The sequence below is a fragment of the Rhineura floridana genome, chromosome 3, assembly GCF_030035675.1.
Source record: "Rhineura floridana isolate rRhiFlo1 chromosome 3, rRhiFlo1.hap2, whole genome shotgun sequence".
Lineage (NCBI taxonomy): Eukaryota > Metazoa > Chordata > Lepidosauria > Squamata > Rhineuridae > Rhineura > Rhineura floridana.
This window is the reverse complement of record NC_084482.1, coordinates 123,943,209-123,965,072: the sequence shown is the minus strand read 5'-3', so window position 1 is coordinate 123,965,072 and position 21,864 is coordinate 123,943,209. Positions and strand designations below refer to the sequence as shown.

The 21,864-nt window shown below is 40.5% G+C and overlaps 1 protein-coding gene across 8 annotated transcripts in view; it reads right to left on the bottom strand.

The window, feature by feature from the left end:
* DAG1 (dystroglycan 1) overlaps positions 1–21,864 on the bottom strand; it is a 113,809-nt gene that overhangs the window by 58,989 nt on the left and 32,956 nt on the right. For 2 of the 8 annotated variants that reach the window (XM_061617714.1, XM_061617713.1), the window contains exon 2: positions 334–510. The exons of the other annotated variants lie outside the window; for them this stretch is intronic. The gene's annotated coding sequence lies outside the window, so the exon portion shown is untranslated. The remainder of the gene's footprint in view (positions 1–333; positions 511–21,864) is intronic. 8 annotated transcript variants of the gene reach the window in all.

Here is a 21,864-nt window from a genome sequence, read left to right as displayed (position 1 = left end):
CCCCTTGCCTAACACGCTGCAGGAATCACTCCAGCAGCAACAGCAACTTCAAAAACCAGTGTTCAAACAACAGGAACCAACTCTATAATTGTACACGACAACACTAGAACAAGCCTTTTAAGTAGAGACCTTATCGCAGTCTGCGTCTGTGTTGGAATTGCTTTTTAAGATGTTTTAAAAGCTTTTTTTTAAAAAAGTTGTTTTTAAAGACATTTTCTTTTAATATATTTTAATGTCTGTTTTTATGTTTTATAGTATTTTTAGTGTTTTTGTTTGCCGCCCTGGGCTCCTACTGGGAGAAAGGGCGGGATAAATAAATAATGGGGTCTGTACCTGGGATTTTGGCTCTTATGTCAGATGTTGGATAACACATCACTGAAGAGTGCCTCTTTTAATACCCTCATCCCAGCAGTAGCCTGGGTGGTTCATTTCTGCCCAGATGTTGTGCCAAACCAACGACTCAAAACACAACGAGGCCATGAAAAGTTCATTAAGCTGGAAATAGCTTTCCTGAACAGAGGGACACAAAAGGAAAATATTGAGACAAATCAAGGCAGGTTATGTAAACCAAAATGCCTACTGAGTTATTGGCATAAGTGCTTTAATGAACTTCCACAGCACCAAGCCAATTTCTCTAGAGGTGCAAATTGCATTAGCTGTTCTTTATCAAGTCTTATTCTCAAATATAAAGTTAATAAAGAGTTTAGTATTTCATTGTTGTTAATTTAATAGCACAACCAGGCACTGGTTAAAGCCATCATCTTGTCACAAAGAAAGAAAGTTATGTACCATCTGCTTACTGATGAAATCTCACTCCAAACTTTATTTCAGGTAAATGTTAAAACACATGGGGGATAAAATGGTAGGTCTGGGAATGCCTCCACCTGGAACTCTAGAGAGCCACTGCCAGTTAGTGTGAACCAAGGGTTCCCGAACTGTGGTCTGCTGGTGGTTCATGAGCTTCATTCAGGTGGTCCATGGCGTGACTATAAAAATCATACTGCATTTAACACAGCACATTACAAGTACTACAGCAGGCAGGACATTTTTCAAGCGGTCTGTGGGGGAAAAGGTTTGGGAACCACTGAGGTAGACAATACTGAGTTAGATGGACCAATGGTCTGACTCATTATAAGGCAGCTTCCTAAGTTCCTACAGGCCATTTTATATCAAGAGTGCATCTTGCTGATGACATGTAAGGACTAGAGATATGAAGGCCTGGGAGAAAAAACAGAAAAAATGGGGGGGGGTTGGGTTTTTTCCCCAGGCCTTCACATATCTAGTCAGGACAGCCCCATGTTTTTCATGATAACTATGAAAGCTGAGCCACTCCAGTTGGAGAGGCCCCAGTATGAATGTTCAGGTCTTCCAGAACCAATATCCTGAGGGGAGGGGTGAACACCCCCAAGTCTAAGATCACATCCAACAGTTCAGGCATGACATAATCCCTGATCGGTCTCAGTTGTTCAACACAAGCTACAAAAACTCGCACCTGGATTCAGACAAGACAAGAAGCCTATATAGGCAACCGTATTTTCTACAGAGCACAGCAAGCTCACCTACCCAACACTCAAACCTACACTGAGGCTCAGCCCTGGAAAGAGCATTAAAGCATTCAGAAGATAAGTGGGCGTGACAGATGTAGTCCAACAGGGACAGTGTATAAGCAAATGTTTACAGGTTCTGGCTGCAGAACTGAGGGGGTGTAATATACTTGAGCACAATTGTGCTAAGCATGAGAAATTACACACAGAATGCTACTTTGGGACACTGCTGGCAGATATTTTCTTGAAGAATGAGCTGTTAAATTGTTAAGAATTATTTGTTACCAGACAATACAAGAATTTAATGTAAGATTCCAAATGCCATCTAGCAAAGTATGTAAGTTAAATATTTATGTTGGGAAACACCAAGCAAAAAAGCATAGTATAAAAAGCTTTGTGCACAAGAGGGATCTAAGCAACTTAACAAGAAAAACAAAATGGTCAGTCATCAATAGTATTTATTTATTTTATTTATTTTATTTATTTATTACATTTATATACCGCCCCATAGCTGAAGCTCTCTGGGCGGTTTACAGTAGTAATGGTAGGAGCTTACTACAGAATCTTCATTAGGATTAAAACACAACTGGCCTTCACACACAATAAAGTGAACTGCCAACAGATCAACTGTCCATCAATTCTATTAACAGCTCTTCTACCAGCTTATCACGTACAACTTATAAACCTTTTAAAATTTCTGTACACAGCCTACGCAGGCTTCTGTAGTCTGAGCATCTTCCAGACAACTGGGGTACCTTTCTAACTCTCAGGAGCCTGCAGTGTTTTGACAGGTTTGCAAATGTTTTCCTAATGCACGTGAAAAGTGAGGAAAGAGGACTGCATTACAAGTAGGAATAGATAAAAACATTTTTTTCAAATTCAATTACAATTAAATGCTTCTTTTAAAAAATAAGACAGTTCAAGGTGAAATCTGAATGTAACACAAATGTAAAATCCTACATTTCTGTTAAATGTGGTTAAAAAAACTGAATTCATGACCCTCTGCAAAACATAATGTCTGGTCTTCTATGAGAAAAAGTGTAGGAAATATATATTTTGAGCAATTAAAATACTGTACTATAATCATGCATTGTATTAATTGTAGCAATTTATGTCTGTTAACCAAGCATGGTAATTTACTTCCCCTCTCTTAAAGAAACACTGTTTTGCCCACTAAATATCAGTTTTGCTTTTTGAAAGTTTGGGGATAGCACATAGGATGAACCAATATTAGTCTTACTCAAAGTAGACCCACTTTGTTAAATGGGTCTAGAATCTAGAATACCTTGCTTCATTACTGAAAGATGGGTCATAATTCAGTAAGTGAACTCACTTTGCATTCTGGCATGAGTTCAGAGAACCAAAAAACCATTTTTCAATTTCCTGTCTCTTTTCTGTAAACCGAGGCTCATCAATCTCACTTCTCTTCCCCATCCCTGGATCAGTACCCAAAGAGACAGAAAGAGAGAAAGCATGCAAACATATACTTTGCTTTTCCAAGATATCTGGGTAACAGTCAAATCCAGTAGAATTAATTATTTAAAATAAACTTCTGTATTGATTTAAATTTTAGTTATCTTCAGTCAGACAAGACGGCACATGTCAGATACAAGTACAACCAATTACAAACAATCTAACAAAACCAAAAAAGTAACAAAACCTCAAGGCATATACCAAAAACCAAAATCTATCATGTGATCTGGTTAAAAAGAAGACAGACAGTAAGAACCTCCTGTAAAACTGTCAGTTTGAACATACATGTGTCCAGATCTGCCAAGTTTCTATAGATGGGTGATGTACAAATAAGGCTTGGATGTGCTCTGAAACCAGCTTTTTGAAAATCTGAGCCAATTCAACAGCTGAAATGATGAGCAAGTTCTTTCACCTTCAGGATATTGAGTATGTTAGGAACAGAGGTCTACAAATGTGGCCTACAATGAAATGTTGCAGTGTATTCTCACTTCCTAGCAGGAGTGCTCCTGTTCAGGGTTCCTGCTAGCCAGCCACGGTTGTCTTCAGGATGCTACTGCAGTAAAGCAGCTCAAGCTAGGCATTCTACCCCTTTCCCTTCTGGTCTTCTTTTCCAACTGATACAACATTCCACAGCTTCTGGTAATATTTAATCCTTTTTTGTGTTGTAAAGCCTCCCCCCCTTAGTTTTTTTAAATTAATGATATTTTGTACTTCTGCAACCTCAGAGTTCCCCAGAACATGTCAATAACTCTCTCTTGGTTTTGTGCGGCCTTGTTTCAACTCCGTCAGCACTCACTACCTGAATTCACCATTAGAGGGAGTGATAATGAATGTGTTAATGATTCCTTTAGACCAGCTACTACAAGATCAGTAAAGCTCCCTTACGAATCAGACACAATCTCCTCTACATGTGGCTGCACTGAAGCTTGTGCAGAGGTTGTTGAAGGGAACAGAAAACTAATCTAAAACAAACAAGGTATACCCATATTCAAGGTCCTAACATCAAAGCAAGCCGGTCACTTCTGTGTTCCACGGATCTTTGCAAAACAAAAACTTACACTTGGCAATAAGGGCACTACTTTTCTTCCAACTCATGTTTACACAATGTGCTACCCACCTGGGTTTGGGAGCAAACATCTACAGGCTCCATTTATCAAAATGTACTTGCTCTAATTGGAAAAATACGCTCCAGGAAGGCTTTCTTGCTGTTGGTCAGAACCACATTAGAGCACATAACATTAGTCTTTATGAACAAAAACACCAACTATAACCAGCACCATTTTGTGACAGAACACATCAATCTTGGTACAACTGAAAACAGCTACAGAACACAACAGTGGCATTCAAGACCAAATAGTTTAAGAAAGAAGCCCTCAAAGCAGCTCCTTACAAAATTATGCAAACACTTCACCACACAATGCATATTATACAAGCCATCAATCCCACAGCAGGTAGAAATCAGTTAAGGTCTTCACAGAAAAAACTGCTTTAAGCCATGACATTTATACCCATGTGGGAATTTACACAAATATTCCAAGATGCATCTAGGGGAAACAAACCCAGAAAGGCCTTAGTGATGCTAATACTCCTCAAACAGCTAGACTTTCCTGAACCCAAGTTTTCTGAATTAATCTCTTAAGAGAAAAAAATTTTTCCTAGAGGCTGGGAACTAATCTTGGAGGGTCTTCTCGCCCCAAATCCCTCCTTAATCTGAATTCCTTTCCTTGGTACTCCAACAACACAAAAGTATGCAAGACCTTCAGGCTGAAGTTTTGCAAACTGGAAGTTTTAGACAGATACTCCCTGGAACACTTTAGGGCCAAGGTTACTATGCAAATATTAGTCTTGCTAATCACATTTTTAGGTATGTAATCAAGTAGACCAAAGGGAAGGACACAAGATAATGAATGTTCTGAAGTGGAAAACATGCAGTATTTCACACAGTTCTGGTTTAACAGAAAGATTGTGCAAGGAAGAAAAGCTGCCACATCATTCATGGTTTTGTACTTAAGCCTTCCTTTTTACAAATACATTCTCCAAACAGAAGGGCTGTTTTGAAGCTGATCAAGTAGATATGAGTTGTATATAGTATAGCTACTCCAAAATTCCTCGTCTCTTCAAACTTAAGGCATATCTTGAAAGTATTGTGGCAACATGTTTACAGGCTATCCTCCAGTTCATTTGTTGCTAACAACCTAGTCTCAGGAAAGTTAAAATAAATATAACTGTTTAAAAGGTCTGCTCACTACCTGCCACTACTGCACCTCTGTGCTGTCAGATGACTCTGTTGCTGTCAAATGTACAACGCATGTGTGAAAGGAAGTGGCCCCAATGTGTGAACCCTGCTTTTCAAAGTATTAACAAATCATCATTCTTTCAGCAAAGAACTTTTGTACACCGCTTGGCATGAAGCGTTCAGACTACTACAGTATCCTAAGAAGAGGTACTATTATTTTCCCTTAATGTCATTAGGGGAAAATTAAATCCAAGGTGAATAGATTTAAACACACCATTTAAAGTTCATTAATTCAAGTGTTAATGTTTTGGTTTCTGCTATTTAGTGATTTCTCTTTGGTAATCAGGGTTATTTGCTTATTCTTCAGAGTGAGCTCTTCATACTCACTGAAGATCCTACAACTAAATTGCATCATGGATTATGTTCTCTCCAAACTCTACTATTTAAGACTGGCTTTGTTCATAGCTATTTGGGCACTTAGGCAACAAAAAGGACCAATATGAAGGAAAGGTATTGTGGTTTGAAGAGAATTGTAAGTAATCTAAGCAATGCCATATTGGTAAGAAATATTTTCTTTAGGTTGGTCGATTACTTTATTTATGAAACTAACAGGAACTTCTCAGAAGCAGATAAAAGTTTTAAAATAATCTCAAGTGGATAGCCCTAATAAAACAAGTGCTACACTGCTCTTCCAAGTTGTACTGCATTAACCTCCTAGTACAACTAAAAGACAAAGCTGCTAGTAATTGTTTCTGCAGAGCACCATACTGCCACTTTGGTCTAAATGCATCTAAAAGAATCTGCTCTGTGTGTGTTGGTTGCAGAACAGGCCATAATGGACATATAAGCACCAGTGCTCTTCAACATTTTTATTAATAACTTGGATAAGTAGGGAATGTTTATCAAATCTGCAGATGATACAAAACTGGGAGGGATAGCTAATACCTTGGAAGACAGAAACAAAATTCAAAGGGATATTGATAGGCTGGAGCATTGGACTGAAAATAGGATGAAATTTAATGGGGATAAGTGCAAAGTTCTACACCTAGAAAAAAAGAAACCAAATGCAGAGTTATAAAATGGGGAATACTTGGCTCAGCAATACTACATGCAAAAAGGATCTTGGGATTGTTATTGATCACAAGCAGAATATGAGCCAACAGTGTGATGTGGCTGCAAAAAAAGCAAATGCTATTTCAGGCTCCATTAACAGAAGTGTAGTTTCCAAATTGTGTGAAGTACTGGTTCCACTGTATTCACCACTGGTTAGGCCTCGTTTTGAATACTGCATTCAGTTCTGGACAACAAACTTTAAGAAGGATGCAGACAAATTGGAACAAGTTCAAAGGAGGACAACAGGGATGATCAGAGATTAGCAACAAAGCCCTATAAGGAGAGACTGAAAGAACTAGGCATGCTTAGCCTTGAGAAGACTGAGGCGAGATGTGGCAGCATTCTTCAAGTACTTGAAAGGTTGCCACACAGAGGAGGCCCAGGTTCTCTTTTTGATCATCCCAGAGTGCAGGACACAGAATAACAGGCACAAGTTGCAGGAAGCCAGATTTCGACTGAACATCAGGAAAAAATGTCCCAACTGTTAAAGAGGCATAACAGAAACAATTACCTAGGGAAGTGGTTGGCTCTCCAACACTGGAAGCAGCTGGACAACCACCTGTCGGGTATGGATCCCTGCATTGAGCAGAACATTGGACTTGATGGCCTTATAGGCCCCTTCCAACGCTACAGTTCTATGATTCTATGAAACCTACTAACCGCTACATATATTTACATGCTTCTAGCTTCCACTCCTAGCATATCACAAAAAATACAACTGCATTTGTTCAGACTCAGACAGAGCCACAACTTTAAAGTTTACACCAGGCAGTCCTCAGAATACAATACTCATCTAACGAAATGAAAACACAAATCAACAAGATCAGTACCCAGGAAAAATCTACCACAGGACAAATCTAGAAGAGAAAATGAAAGACCACCACTTGTCACTATACAACTTCTAGTGTATTAGTGATCTATAACACACTTTCCTCTCACAGGCCTTGGGGGAGAGAGGCCCATATTTGTTTAAGGAGAGCCCCCTAACCTAAATCAGCTACTCACCAGCAGACCACATAACAGGCACATGGAAACAGGGACCAGACCCTGCAGCAGATTCAAATGACAACTCTGTCCCCATATCAACTCTGCCAACATTACAAGTTCAAATAAAATCATTCTCAACATTCACCTGCATATCTTCCAATGTGATATACCCCATCTGCCAGCAATGCCCTTCTGCATTCCTCATAGGACAAACAGGCCAGTCTCCACACAAACACAATTCCTAAATGCTCTGGGGGATTTTCTAGTTGGCTGACATTCCTGTCAAAGTCCTAGTTTCACTATGGAACAGCGAGATGGAAATGGTCATTGACACAGTCATGGGTAAGCACCCTCTTCGGCACTGCAGAACCTAAATGACAGCTTGGTATTCTGGGGACCTTCAGTCAATGATGCATATAGGTTGTTGGCTGGAGCACAAGTGGTGTAAATCTCACAGGGAAAACAACCAAGCACCGGCAATAACACATAATTGTGCCTACCATGTGGTGGTGGCAGTGGCAAAGAAAATGTACTTCTCTGCTACCCTTGTGTCCATAAGTAGCCATCCAGCAGATTTTTTGGGGGTGGTGAACAGACTATTATTTATTCATTCATTATTTGGTTTATATCCCTCCCTTCCTCCCAGTAGGAGCCCAGGGCAGCTAGTACCCAGACTACTAAAAACCAGCCCTACAATGAATACGTCAGAACACATCTGAGACCTTGAGGGCAAGTCACTCATATTCACTCCAAACTACACCCCATGGTTGGTACAGTTCTGTACAAGAAGCAGTCTATTCAAACTACATGGGATCAGTTTCAGTTATTGAGGCCTGGGGATGTAGACAAGGTGCTTGAAAGCGTTCAGCCACCCACGTCATTTCAGCCCGCCAGGCTTGGCTTAAATTTTGTTAAATCAACATAAAAAATTATAAAACCTAGCTGCATGGGATAACTGGGTAAGTTCAGGGGGCGGTAAGCACCTAATTGCTGGAATGGGTACTGCCCACTGCCTTGAAAGGTTAAGTGGTGTGGCCCCTCCTCAAAAGGCCTTCCCTGGCCCTGAAGGTTTGACACAATTACTGCCAAGTTACCAACATCCCCTTTCTGGAAAAGATGGTGGAGAGAGTGATGGCTGGACAGCTTCAGACAATGTGCTTGGATTATGTGGACCCATTTCAATATAGCTTCCAGTCTGGTTTTGGCACTGAACTAGCTTTGGTTGCTCTAGTTGTTGACTTTTATTCAGGAGAGAGATAGCGGACTGTGACCCTGTTGATTCTCCATGATCTCTCAATAGGTTTTTTATATCATCGGTCCTGGAGTGGCTCAATGGGCTGGAATTTAGAAGCACAGTGATGCAATGATTCTATTTCTACCTGCAGGGTTGTTTTCACAGAGTGGCACTGGGGGGGGGACTACTTTGTGACCCTTGACAAGTTGTGCTGGGGAAGAAATCCAGGGATTTGCAGTATCATGTAATCAATATGGGGATGACATCCAGTTCTAGCTTCTGTATATAATCTTAACCAGGCGAAGCAGTGCAAGTGCTGGACTGGTGCCTGGAGGCAGTAATGGGCTGGATGGGAGACAATAAATTGAAGCTGAATCCTGATAAAACTGAGGTACTGTTGACAGATGACTCATGTCTGAGAACTGAAGAGGTAGCCAATTCTAGATAGTCACACTCACATTGAAGAAGCTATTTTGTAGCTTGGGGAGGGGGGTATTCCTTAATTCAACACTGTTACTGCCATGTGGCATCTGTAGCAAGGAGTATTGTTTTGTTCTCTATCTAGTACAACCAGCTTTGTTTGTTCTCCAGTCAGGATAGTTGAGCCATGGTAACCCATGCTCTGACATCCTTGGATTTAGACTACCATAATATGCTTTACATAGGGCTACCTGTGAAGATGGTCTGGATGCTACAGTTAGTGCAGAGAACAAAGACTGGTAAGTGGTGTATTTAATCAGGACCATAATATACCAGTCTTGCACAAACAGTACTGGCTGCCACTATGCTACTAGGCCCAATCCAAGGTTTTGATATTAACATATATAGCCCCTGAATTACTTGGGTCCCAAATAAAGCCCTGAATGACTTAGGGGCCTGTTGGTGTGAACTTTTAAGATCTGCTGGGAAAGGCCTTCTCGGGGTCACACTGAGGGGCATAATCCATTATATGGTGATGCAGGAAAGGGCCTTCTTGATGATGGCATCATATCTGTGGAATTCCCTTTCCCAAAGGCTTGGTTTCATCCACAGTGAGTCTTCAGTGTCATTTGACATTTGCTTACTCGTTTAGGGTCAGGTTGTGTTTTTCACTGCTATATTTTAATGCTTGATTAAATTTTAAATGTAATATAAATGGCTTTATATTTCTGGTGTTTTAATGGTTTTTTATCGTTTGGGCTGTATTTTGTAAGCTGCCCAATTGATAAAGGGCAGTTTAAAAAATACTTTTTTTTTTAATGGGCACAAACCTAACATCAGCAATGCCAATATCAGTACGGGAACATTTCAGTCACTTGAGACACTCATAACTGATCTTAAGGTGGCCATGCTAGAACTTCAAGAGGAGACTCCAATATGAAAGTGTTGAATTACAATTCATAAAGAAGTTCAATGCTCTCTCTTGTGGACTGAATTGGGACAAATATTTATCACACTGCTTGTGTCAATTGACTTACCAACACTAAAGTCTGTTATTAACAACTTGTGTGAATGCTCACTGTTAAGAACATAATTCTTATATTCTGCACTTGCCAGCTTATCATTTCCTTCTGAATTTACCATTTACAATTCCCCTTCCCCCAACCATGTGTATATATCTCTGCAACTATGTACATGAATTTTATGAATAGACTGTTGTTTACAAAGCTTATGCCATAATAAATCTAATCTTTAAGGTGCCACAAGACTGTCATCTTCAGAAATGACTTTGCAAATGATTTTGCAAGTAAGTAGTTTTAGAATTTCCTTTTCAGAGTAAGCCTGCATGCATTACAAAGGTGATATGAAAGCTGGTTCAACACAAAAACAAATCAACACATGCAGAACTACTTTACCACTGGTCATATTTTCCATAAACATGGATATGAGACAGGGTGGGAGGGATCTGCAAATTGTTTTTGCATCTAGCTAACTTAGGATTTTTCCATTTGTGTAAGGGAAAGCATGTACCTGTGCAATGGAGGAGCCAGCTAAAGGTTACACTCTACGCATTCAATAAGAAAACTTAAATGTTTGAATATCTATGCTGCCAGAGAAATCAGGAAACAACCAGCACAATCATAGCATAAAGCACAGTAAGCTAAGACCTGGAACAGAAGCAGGATAGTCTGTAGTCTTGTCCTATTCTCCTCAATTTGACTTGTTGCTGAAGTTGTTACTGTGAAGCATGCATAAATTTGCTAGCTACTGATACTTCTGGTTTAGTCAGAGGCAGCATGAAGCATTGGCTACAGTGTTGATTTGGATGTGAGAAAACTAGGTGTGAATCCTTGCTCAGCTATGAAGCTCACTGGATGGCCTTGGGAAGTCTCTCTCTCAGTCTAACCTCCCCCTCACAGATCTGCAAAAGCTAACATTCTGCTTGGAGCCCTTTAGGGGGAAGGCTAGGTACAAACGTAGCAAATAAATACATGTAGCAATATGCATCTTATAGGGGCCTTTCCCTGCAGTTCTCTGGGGGGGAAATACGTACCAGCGTAAGTTTTGTGTGATGTTCTGCTTTTATTTAAAATGGAAATGGACTGCCTTCGATTCCGACTTATGGTGACCCTATAAATAGGGTTTTCATGGTAAGCGGTATTCAGAGGGGGTTTACCATTGCCTTCCTCTTCATGACTGTGTGGGGATTCAAACCCTGATCTCCCATGTTGTAGTCCAGCACCTTAACCACTACACCACACTGGCTCTCTCTTTGAAACCAAACTAAAACTCAGCAGCCCTGATCCCAATTCTACATCCCATGCGCATTAGGTACATTAAGCATGCTGTGTTAATAAAATAGTGAGCAATGCATCATGTATGAGACATTTTAGTCTTCTTGTTACATAATACAGAATATAGAAGACCAGTAATTAGCTCCTGAAATCTGATGAGGGTCAATATTGGAATACAAGGCACCAAGACTGGCATTAATCAATCTTTGGATCCAACTTTAAGGTAATTTTGAAAAATAGTGAACAGTGTATGTCAAGATATTCTTGTAGAAGACAAGGCAGAACAATTACATGCAAATTCACTTATCACTCTTCTAACCCCCAAATTTTATGCAGGGAGAAGATAAGAAAAACAGAAAGTTTATAACTGGAGGGGAAGGCAGCATTATACAAACACTACTACAGAACACACCCACAACATTTTCTTAAATTTGGGTAGTTACAGAGTGGAAATGTGTGGTAAAAAGGCACAGTAGATACCACAGAACTAAAACTAAAATCCGATTTTGTTCTTCCAGAAAAGACTATATATGAAAACACTGCTTAACACCCATTAGCCAAGGCTTTATGCATTCTGCATTCCTGCTTAAAGTCAGGGCAGAGGAGAAAGGCACACAAAAGGACAAAGCCAATCCACTAAGGTTCTCCAGCTTCTTTAGGGTCAGCGCTAGACATCCAACAGCACCTTAGGTGAGAAGTATTTTTGCATGCCCCTCCCCAATGTGTTCAATTTTTGAAAACCTCGTTTATTTCATTCAACCCCCATTTCACAATTTTGATGTGTGATGTACCCGTCCCATAGGATTGACGCCATGGCATCCCCAGATATCTCCAGGGTGTCCACTGAAGCTCCCTGTGCCTCTTGATTTTTAATATTTGAGTGTTTGATGTGGTTGTGTTTTGTTTTTTTACCTTGGTCGATGGCTATGATAGTTGAAAAGAAATGTGCAGGCCCTCCAGCCATTCTGCTCTCTTCCTTTCCATTCCCCAGAATGCCTCTTGGGGCAGAGACAGTCTTCATAGGAAAAGCAAGTTAAGAGGGCGGGGCAGCTGGAGGCCCATGCTTTGCCTTACAACCTCTTCATGAAAGAAAAAGGGGACCCTGCCAAGTTTGGGGGAGGGAGAAGTGATCTGGAGATGTTTTGAGATGTCTAGTTTACCTCTGTTTTCATGTTTGTAGGTGGGCTTGTTTTACTTGTGTTTTGACTTTTTGTTTAGGGGGTAGAGGTGCCTGCCCTTGTGTTTGGGGTATTGAATAAGAAAATCAATCTGCACACATGGATCTGTAAATCTATATTTATTCATGTCATTAATTTTAACAACTGAAATAGGGTAGCATCACAAAAGTTTACTGTGCATCACCGTTATGTAGACTAGTATTAAACATTAATTTAACATTAGTTCAAAGGGTTGCTCTTCTCACTTTTGCCGTTGTGAAGTGAAGCAGATTCATCCAAAGACTGGCAAATAGCATTTTCAATCAATAGCAAGGTATGAGAGTCTCGCATTGACCCATCAAAGGTATGTTCTCATGAACTTGAGATTTGAGGTGCACTTACTTCTCACATATCCTAAGCACACCTAAGTCCACCTGCCTGATATCTGCCCCTGAGCTTCTTGTCCCACCCCTACAGTCATAATTACAATCCCTAAATCAATTTTGCATACTCCTTCCTTAACCTGCTCCAGATCTTGCAAAAAAAATCCTGAAAATCTGAACCTTCAATTATGCAAAACAAGCAAATAACAGTCAATAAATTTGCAAAATACATTATCTTGCAAAATCTGAAAGTACGTAAAACCCTGACACTAACCCAGACAAATAGAATTGTATTTCCAGCTCCTAAACACAAAACTGAAATGCCAGATCTGCAAAGGGCTAAATATTTCAAATTCCTAAGTGCCAGTGAAGTAACAGGCATGCAGATCATGCAGGTGACCAATCAATTTTTACATCCCTGTTAAGTGATAAATAAATCATTTTTTCTACTTTACCTCAAATTTATTCCATAGTTAACACAGCATAGATGAAGTTATATGACAAAAGGGTGTTGAGGGGGTTGGAGGAGAGAAACCGATGAGGAGTATGTCAGTTTGTCTTAAGGGACATTGATATGCCTTAATAATAATAATAATTTAATTTTTGTGTCGCCTATCTGGCCGAAGTCACTCTAGGCGACGTACACAATTAAATTCCAGTAAAATTACAATTTAAAATACAGAGCAAATACAATACAGCATCATAAAACAGTGTATAAACAACGGGCATTCAGTAATATTGATAAAGATTAGCCCACCCCGGAGGTCCCGAAAGCCTGTTCAAAAAGCCAAGTTTTTAATGCTCAGCGAAATGCATCCAGGGAGGGGGCATGTCGAAGATCAAACAGGAGGGAGTTCCAGAGAGTGGGGGCCGCCACTGAGAATGCCCTCTCCCTAGTTCCCACCAACCTAGCTGTTTTTGTTGGTGGTACTGAGAAGGCCCTGCGTGGCTGATCTGGTCAGGCGGCTTAATTGGTGGTACTGGAGGTGTTCCTTCAGGTAAACTGGGCCGAGACCGTATAGGGATTTAAAGGTTAATACCAACACCTTGAATTGGGCCCGGAAAACAACTGGAAGCCAGTGTAGATGAACTAACACCGGCGTAATGTGGTCACGGCGGCGGCTATTTGTGAGTAGACGAGCCGCCGCATTTTGTACCAGCTGTAATTTCCGGACCGTTTTCAAGGGTAACCCCACGTAGAGCGCATTGCAGTAGTCCAATCGAGAGGTGACCAGGGCATGTACTACCAGTGGGAGCTGATGAATAGGGAGGTAGGGTTGCAGCCTCCGGATAAGATGTAGTTGATACCAAACACATGAAATGCAACTGGCTAGAACATGAATTTTGCCATACTGTAACTAGCATGTTAGAGTCCTTTGCTTTAGAAGTCAAAGCTAATTTCGTATTGCACTCAGAAACTCACTAGGTGCCAGTCTATGGAACATGCTGCAGTATAATATCCTGTCCCATAAATAGCACAGCTTGCTCAGACATTTCACTCACCAGATGAAAAAAAATACTGCTAGACCCTCTTGCAAGACTGGCCTAGTGCTCTCTGTTAAAAGGAAGCTATGATGTCTCCAAGTCCCTTTCTGCTATGGGAATGTTTCAATTAAGCAATGTGCAAGTTCATGTGCATTCTTTGTTCTAGTTGCAAGATCTGGGAAGAAAGGTGGAAAATCAAGGAAAGCTGGAGTGTAAGAGAATGCTTAGTACAGTAGTCTTCTATAGATGCATGGAATTTAGTAAAACAGGAGGCACCAACATGGTGCCTGCAGATATACATGCATCTAGAGATACCTTCCCTGGTGCCCACAAGACACCCCTCAAATGAAATTAGGTTTGAAAGAAGCATTCTATGGTAGCCAATAGAATAAGGTGCAGGGTGTGTATGTGGTGCCCACAACAGTTTGTCTGGTTTGCAAAAAGCCTGAAGACCCCTATAGTAGAAACAGTGAACTCTCAAGTCTGTTTTAAAATTTTCTACTTTCAAAACATCTCTGCAGGGTGTTGAGCCCCAGCTACCCCAAGCGCATCAGGGAGAGTGGGCAGAGGAGGAGGAGGCTTCTGAGGGCTTTGAGGGAGCATAGCATCAGTACTGAGCCAGCCTAGTTAGGTCTATGAAATGCACTGCTTTTGATGTAACCGTGACTCTAATAAAGCCAGGCTCGCCTCCGTCTCCTGTGTTGGGCTCTGGGCAGGACACAGGGTCTACAAAAGGATGAAGTCTGCATACTGTGCTCCTGATCTAGTCCTGATTTGCCTTTCTTTACCTGCCTTTCCATGTCCCATCAAAACCCCACCACCCTTGACTTCCTGCAAAGTTCCTTTGCAAAACATAATGCTCACTTCCCCGTATTTCAGTTTTCCTGTTATTTTCTAGCCATTTTATTTCCAGGTCTCAACAAGCAATAGTTGCCCCCATCTCACAGAATATGCTTGTTCTGCACCTAAAAACAACAACTAGAGACAGCTCATAGGAGAGATCCAAAAGGCCAGACTAGGTCTACAGAACCTTTCTGGTTTGAATCCATGTATGTGACTTTATATTACATCTTCCTTATTTTTAAGCTACCCTAGAGAAAAACAAGACTGGTTACTATTATAGATTTGCCATAACCGTCTGTTGGTCAATACTGTTTACATTACCCTCAAACTCTCAATCACTTCTCTTTACATACTTCAGATATTTTAGATTTTGTATTTTCTGTAGTCAAAGCTACAATTTTAGGCATCAAGATTCACACACACCCAATTTGTTGTAGTCCTCTTTGTAACTGAAGTGTACAGAACTAAAGAAAGTATTCTAAGTGTGGCCCATCCATACATCTATACTATCTAAAGCATCTTGTGGCCATTAACCACAAATATAAATAGCCACATACAAACCATCTAGATTTTACAGCATTAGTACCTCACTGATGATCATGGTTATTTGATCTGTCATAAATCTATTTTAACATTTTCTTTGTCTTTTTCATTTTATTTAATACTGATTTGCACAATTCAGAAATATCTAAACTTGACACTCCCTTTTCCAAGCACTCTTAAGATCTATGCAACTTCTAGCAATCCTCCAGACATACAACTCATTTCATTCTTTTCCAATTGGGCCTACGTAACATGCTTACAGCCAAATCTATTTAGATTGTTTGGATGAGGCAGCACAATATGTCTGGTGCTATTTTAAAAAAGAACGCAATGTGGGCGATACATGCAAGCAAACAGTCGTAGTCAAAGAGTGCTTGGATAAACAAATAGTGACACTCCAGGTGCTTAGGGAGCCACAAGGAAAAACCTCCCGCAGACAGGAAATGAGAGCATTAGGATTTTTTAAAATCTATTTTCTTCTAAATCCCTCTCAGATCCACCATAGGCAGAACAGTACATCTTATGGCTCTGGAGCCATTTCTGTACTTCTGTGTTAGAAAAATAGCAGAAATTGCAATTAAGCAATCCAAATTTAATGAAATGTCCTTGCTATTCCATTTTAAGTGATTTCTGAGTTTGTTGCCACTGTGCAACTTTTATTTTTGGTTTAAAAGTCAATGCCTCAGGAAAGTTTAAGCATTCTTTCCAAATCAGAGGCTTACAGGATAAGCCACTTCCAGCCCCTGGGTAACAAACAGTACGGTTTATACATCCCCATAGGTAATTCCATGTTAATTAGCACAGGGAGATCCTGCAAATCTGAGCAACATCACTGTGGTTAAGTGAAGAATACAAGTTGTTTGAGACCACCCTCACTAATGCTTTCCATAAGAATATAACACCAAGACATACAGTTTCCTTGGTATTTCAGATGTAACAGCATCTGAGTGTGTCTCCATATGAACAATCCCAAAGGCAGAAGATCTGGGAAAGAGAACGCCTGGTTCAGACATTGCTCCAAGTCCTCTGCTCTTTCCGTGAGCCTGCTGTTGCTGCACCAAGGGAGCAAACAAACCAGAGGCTGACTTTGCAATACTGTGAACCAGAGCGGGTGGTTTATTTCCCCCAAATAAACCCCACCTGTAAACTAAGCAACTTTAACTTCTGTTCATGGCTTGTTTGGAAAGAGAAACCATTGTGCACTGGCTTGCACATAACGTGAAGCCAGCCAGTGGTTTGTTTCCTCTCCAGCTTGGCCACAGCAGGAGCAAAGGAGGAGCAAAGTGGGGAGTTTAGAGCAATGTGCATCAGCACACTGCTCATTCACATTAAACCACAGTTTAAAATGTAAATGTACTGCCTTCAAGTAAATTCTGTCTTATGGCAACCCTATGAATAGGGTTTTCGTGGTAAAGTATTCAGAGGGGGTTTAGCATTGCCTTCCTCTGAGGCTGAGAGGCAGTGACTGGCCCAAGGTCACCCAGTGAGCTTCATGGCTGTGTGGGGATTCGAACCCTGGTCTCCCAGGTCGTAGTCCAACACTCTAATCACTACACCACACTGACTCTCAAACTACAGTTTAACTATTGTTAAATATGACATCCAATGCAGTGCATTACATTAAGAGGGCTTGATATCTGGACTATTCTTTCCAGAACAGATGAACATGGGGCAGTATAGTTCAAAGGACAGAATGTGTTCAACCATGGGAGAGCAAGAGTTAAATACCTGCTCAGTCATGAAGCTAAATAGGACTATTTTCTAACTTTGCCTTACAAGCGTTGCAGGGGTAAATAAGAAATGCAACACACTTGCACCCTAAAGTAGCCCTTCCAGGCTGCTGTGGTTTCAGCACTAGGAACAAGTGCTAGATGGCACGTAAATATGACTTCTAATTGTCTTGCTGTAGCAAACAGACATTGATCTCAATCATCATTCTGGGTTGTACTCAACATAGCACTAAGGCTTCATTCCAGCAGGGCAAGGGCTTGTTTGATGGAACAATCTCCCCTTCTCCCCCCCTACATCCCTTAAATTTGTTCTGGGGCTTACCCCAATCCTCCAGAGCAGATGTGAGGATGGCATGGAACGTAGAGAGGAGGAGTGTTAGCGCAGAAAGTTAGCTGAAACCCGCCCTCTGCTTCCAACAATGTTAACCCAGATGCCTGCGGAAGCTGACAAAGTTAGGTGCTGTTGTAATAGCCATTTTGTTTGTCCCTCATTATCTGGTATTCAGAGCTAAACTGCCTCTGAAAATGGAAGTTCTATTAAGATAATAAGCTGAAAAATCTGTCCTTCGATCTAAAACCAAAACTGGAAAGAATGATTTTGGCAATACTCCCCAGTTCTCTACTCTACTCCTGTCAATGAACTTGTTCTAAGCATTGGTTTCCTTTCCATATGACCATGTTTTATTAGCTATATGGAAACTGCCGACATCACACCATAAAGGCTGTTCAGAAGCATTAGATCTGTGAACCACATTTTGCCAGCATCTTGCAAAAGAATGTGATATAGCTGTGCAAGTGTTTTGAAAGCACAGAATATACTTACTTCTCTCAATGCACTGAAATTTGCTTCACAGCTGAATTCCATTCTTCCTCCTCCACTCCCTAGGAGAACCCTTCCCATAACTTTCTTCCACTATCAGCTATGTGATTTGCTTTCCATTAAACATACTGATGAGACCAGCCAGATGTGAATTACTAGGCCCACTGAACAGAGGCCAAGTTAAGGTTTCAAGAACATCCTGCCACTTTCCTACTTTCAAAAGGTATTATTTAAATCAGTATTCACTACATGACTTGAGGACCAGATTATAGCCAGAGCAGTGACCAACACTTAATTGGCAGATCTTGAAGCCAAATCCAGAAGGGAAATCTGCTACTCCCAGAGCAAGGAATATGCACACCTTCCAGTTCTGAATCTGCTATAAAGTGACAGTGGATATAAAAATCTGTTGCACAAGTCAGGTCTGAGATTTAAAAAAATAAACTACTCTCAGTTAAATATGTTCTGACTGATAAGCACATCTGCCTGTCCCCACCTGCTGCCTACATTCCATACATTCCCCAGAAACGTCTGCTGTGGCAATTGATAAGCAGCCTTCTCTCCATCAGAGGAAAAGCTGCTGAAAAGAAATGGGAAATGAACAGGCTCTTAGACAAATACATGCTGCTCCAAGTGGAACAGGCCAATGGATAGCAGTGGAGAACTGGTGTAGCGTCACAGCTACAAGACTGAACAATGAATCGGAAAGACCTTGGTGTGAATCTTATATCAGCCATGAACTCACTGACAATCCACTCTGCCTCAGTTCTCCCATCTCCAAAATGGGGGATAATGCCAACGGGGTTGGTATTACATGGTTGCTGTAAGGATTACAACTAGATTAACACATGTGACTTGAACATTTGAAAGTGCTTTACACAAATGTTCAAACGGGATGGAGCTGAGAGCAGGTTGTGTTTATGAACACCTCATCTGCTGTTTCTTCTGGCAATCAATCTAAAACCTGCCTCTTCTACTGTTAATGTTATTGATTTCTATCAGGATGGAGATGCCGTTGAATAGGTTTATTCCTATTTCTTTGTAGTTTCTTGAATATGGGCCCAATCAAAATTTCCAAGTCCCTATCAAGAATGGGTTTACTTTTCTCTCTCTACATAAGGGATAGGAAACCTGTGGCTCTCACAATTAATGTTGGACTACAGTTCCCATCATCACCAACCAGTGGTCATGCTGTAGTTGGGAGTCCAATAACATGGGGAGACCCACAGGTTCCCCATCCCTGCTCTACATATACCTTCTTACAAATTCCTTTGCAGAGAAGTACGAGTTTCTGGAGTGCCCAAACTACTCTTCAACTGCTACAGAGAAGCCTTATCTATGCTATATAACCACACCAAAAACAAATGCATCTAATTGGCAGAAGACAGTAGCTACTACAAGGGCACAAGGTCTTTGCCCCTCTCTCAGGAAGAAGCCCCATTAGCCACACAGACAGCTGAGAGAACAGATGGAAGAACAGCTGCAGACATGGCTACTTGAACCTTGTCTGATTCTTACAGACTGATATGTGAACTTTTAAGTAATCTTTGTAGTTGTGCTGTAAAGTCCACTGATTTCTGTTAATTACAATTAAAAGCACAGCTCTATTGCCAATGTAAAGCATACCAAACTGCAGACCAGGCTTCCACAAAGATGCATCTCATGTTTTAGAGGAAAGTGCAAGAAAGGAAACCGTCACTTACTCCCCTTACTAGCTGCTTCTAAGTGTAAATGCTAGACTACTAGCTCACTAACATGGCAATAACATGCTGTACCATTATACATGTACATGTCCTTCTTTCTAGTAACCTTCTGCAAAAAAAACCCTTAACAAAAACATTCATGTTCAAAAATGAAAAAGGAAATGACCTCTACCTGCAGTGTGCAGTTTGGATCACTTGCTTGAGTCATCTGGAGCTCTTTTCTGCAGCACATCCAAGTGCTGTTAGTTTGTCTATGGAACACTGTGATCTGGACTGAAAAGGCCAATTTGTGAATTGCTGGTCATGCTTCAGGGCAGAAGTTTGGACTTGGCATTTCAATCTCTTCCAAACCTATGATTCTTAAAATATAGGGTCAGAAGTGATGTGACTAGTTTCAAACTGAGTAGGAACAAAAACAGCTACACAAGATGGTTGGCACCCTAAACTGTACCTTCCATTGTTAATTCTTGGGACCTAAATAATGCTTAAGTGGGCCAGCAAGAAACCACTGCTAAAAAATATTCTGCAAAAAGTTCTTTTTTTAAAGATTTTCAGTTGTGAACCAGGACATCAATGACAGCTAGCTCACTGTAATAAAACTGGGAATAGAAGCATTTTGGAAGCTGGAAGGGAAAGTTCAAATATATCAACAAGCTCAGAAAGCAGGTTTGTCCCAAACTACAAGGAATCATTTTATTCACATTCAGACTCCATGAGGTCTCTGTTTTTGCAATACATATGAGACAATGTCCTTCTGATAAGCTCTCAATTACAACCAGCATTCAGAAAATATTCCCACAGAAAAACACACATTTTTAACCGTTCACTAAACAGATTAGCTAGCTAATGAGTCCATATTTTGACTATGAGTTCTGGATTAATTTCTTTTGGCATGCCCACATTATGTGCTAGATCTAATACCACACTTTTCTTATTAAGAAAACATGCTTGGCATTAGAAACAGCAACTAGTCAAAGCATTCTGTGTATGGATCTAATTCAGTCTTTTCTTAAAGCAGGAGTGCCATCTTCCAATTGATATAAATCCTGCCTCAAGTAAAAAAAAACAGGATCACACTGCCACACACTGAGGGAGAAAAGATGCCTGGCCCAATATCAAGTGTGTTTTGTATTAGCACATTGATCTGATATCTAACCCACACACTACGCGAGCCTATGACTTGCAAACACTAACCAATGAACTATGACCTCCCAATCACAAAGATTATTTTAGAAACTGGTGTTCCCAGAATTTGGAGTTCTTGTTATGTGCCTTCAAGTCAATTACAACTTATGGCGACCCTATGAATCAGTGACCTCCAAGAGCATCTGTCATGAACCACCCTGTTCAGATCTTGTAAGTTCAGGTCTGTGGCTTCCTTTATGGAATCAATCCATCTCTTCTTTGGCCTGACTCTTTTTCTACTCCCTGCTGTTTTTCCCAGCAGTATTGTCTTTTCTAGTGAATCATGTCTTCTCATGATGTGTCCAAAGTATGATAATCTCAGTTTCATCATTTTAGCTTCTAGTGACAGTTCTGGTTTAATTTGTTCTAACACCCAATTATTTGTCTTTTTCGCAGTCCATGGTATGTGCAAGCTCTCCTCCAGCACCACATTTCAAATGAGTTGATTTTTCTCTTATCTGCCAGAATTTGCCTCTAATTGTCTTTGCACATAATTTAAGCAACCAACTTCAAATAAGATATATTTTTTCTGCAATACAGATTTATTTATTCAGTAACTTTCTAAGCATAAGTACTCCATAACAGTAAAAGATAAAAGGATTCCATGAAAGTTTACAAACTTAGTGACAGAAATTGAGAATCTGGATGAGTGAAATGCTAGGGGAGAGGATGGGAAAAGAACTTGCTTGTTTAACAAAAGCAGCAGTCTGGCAT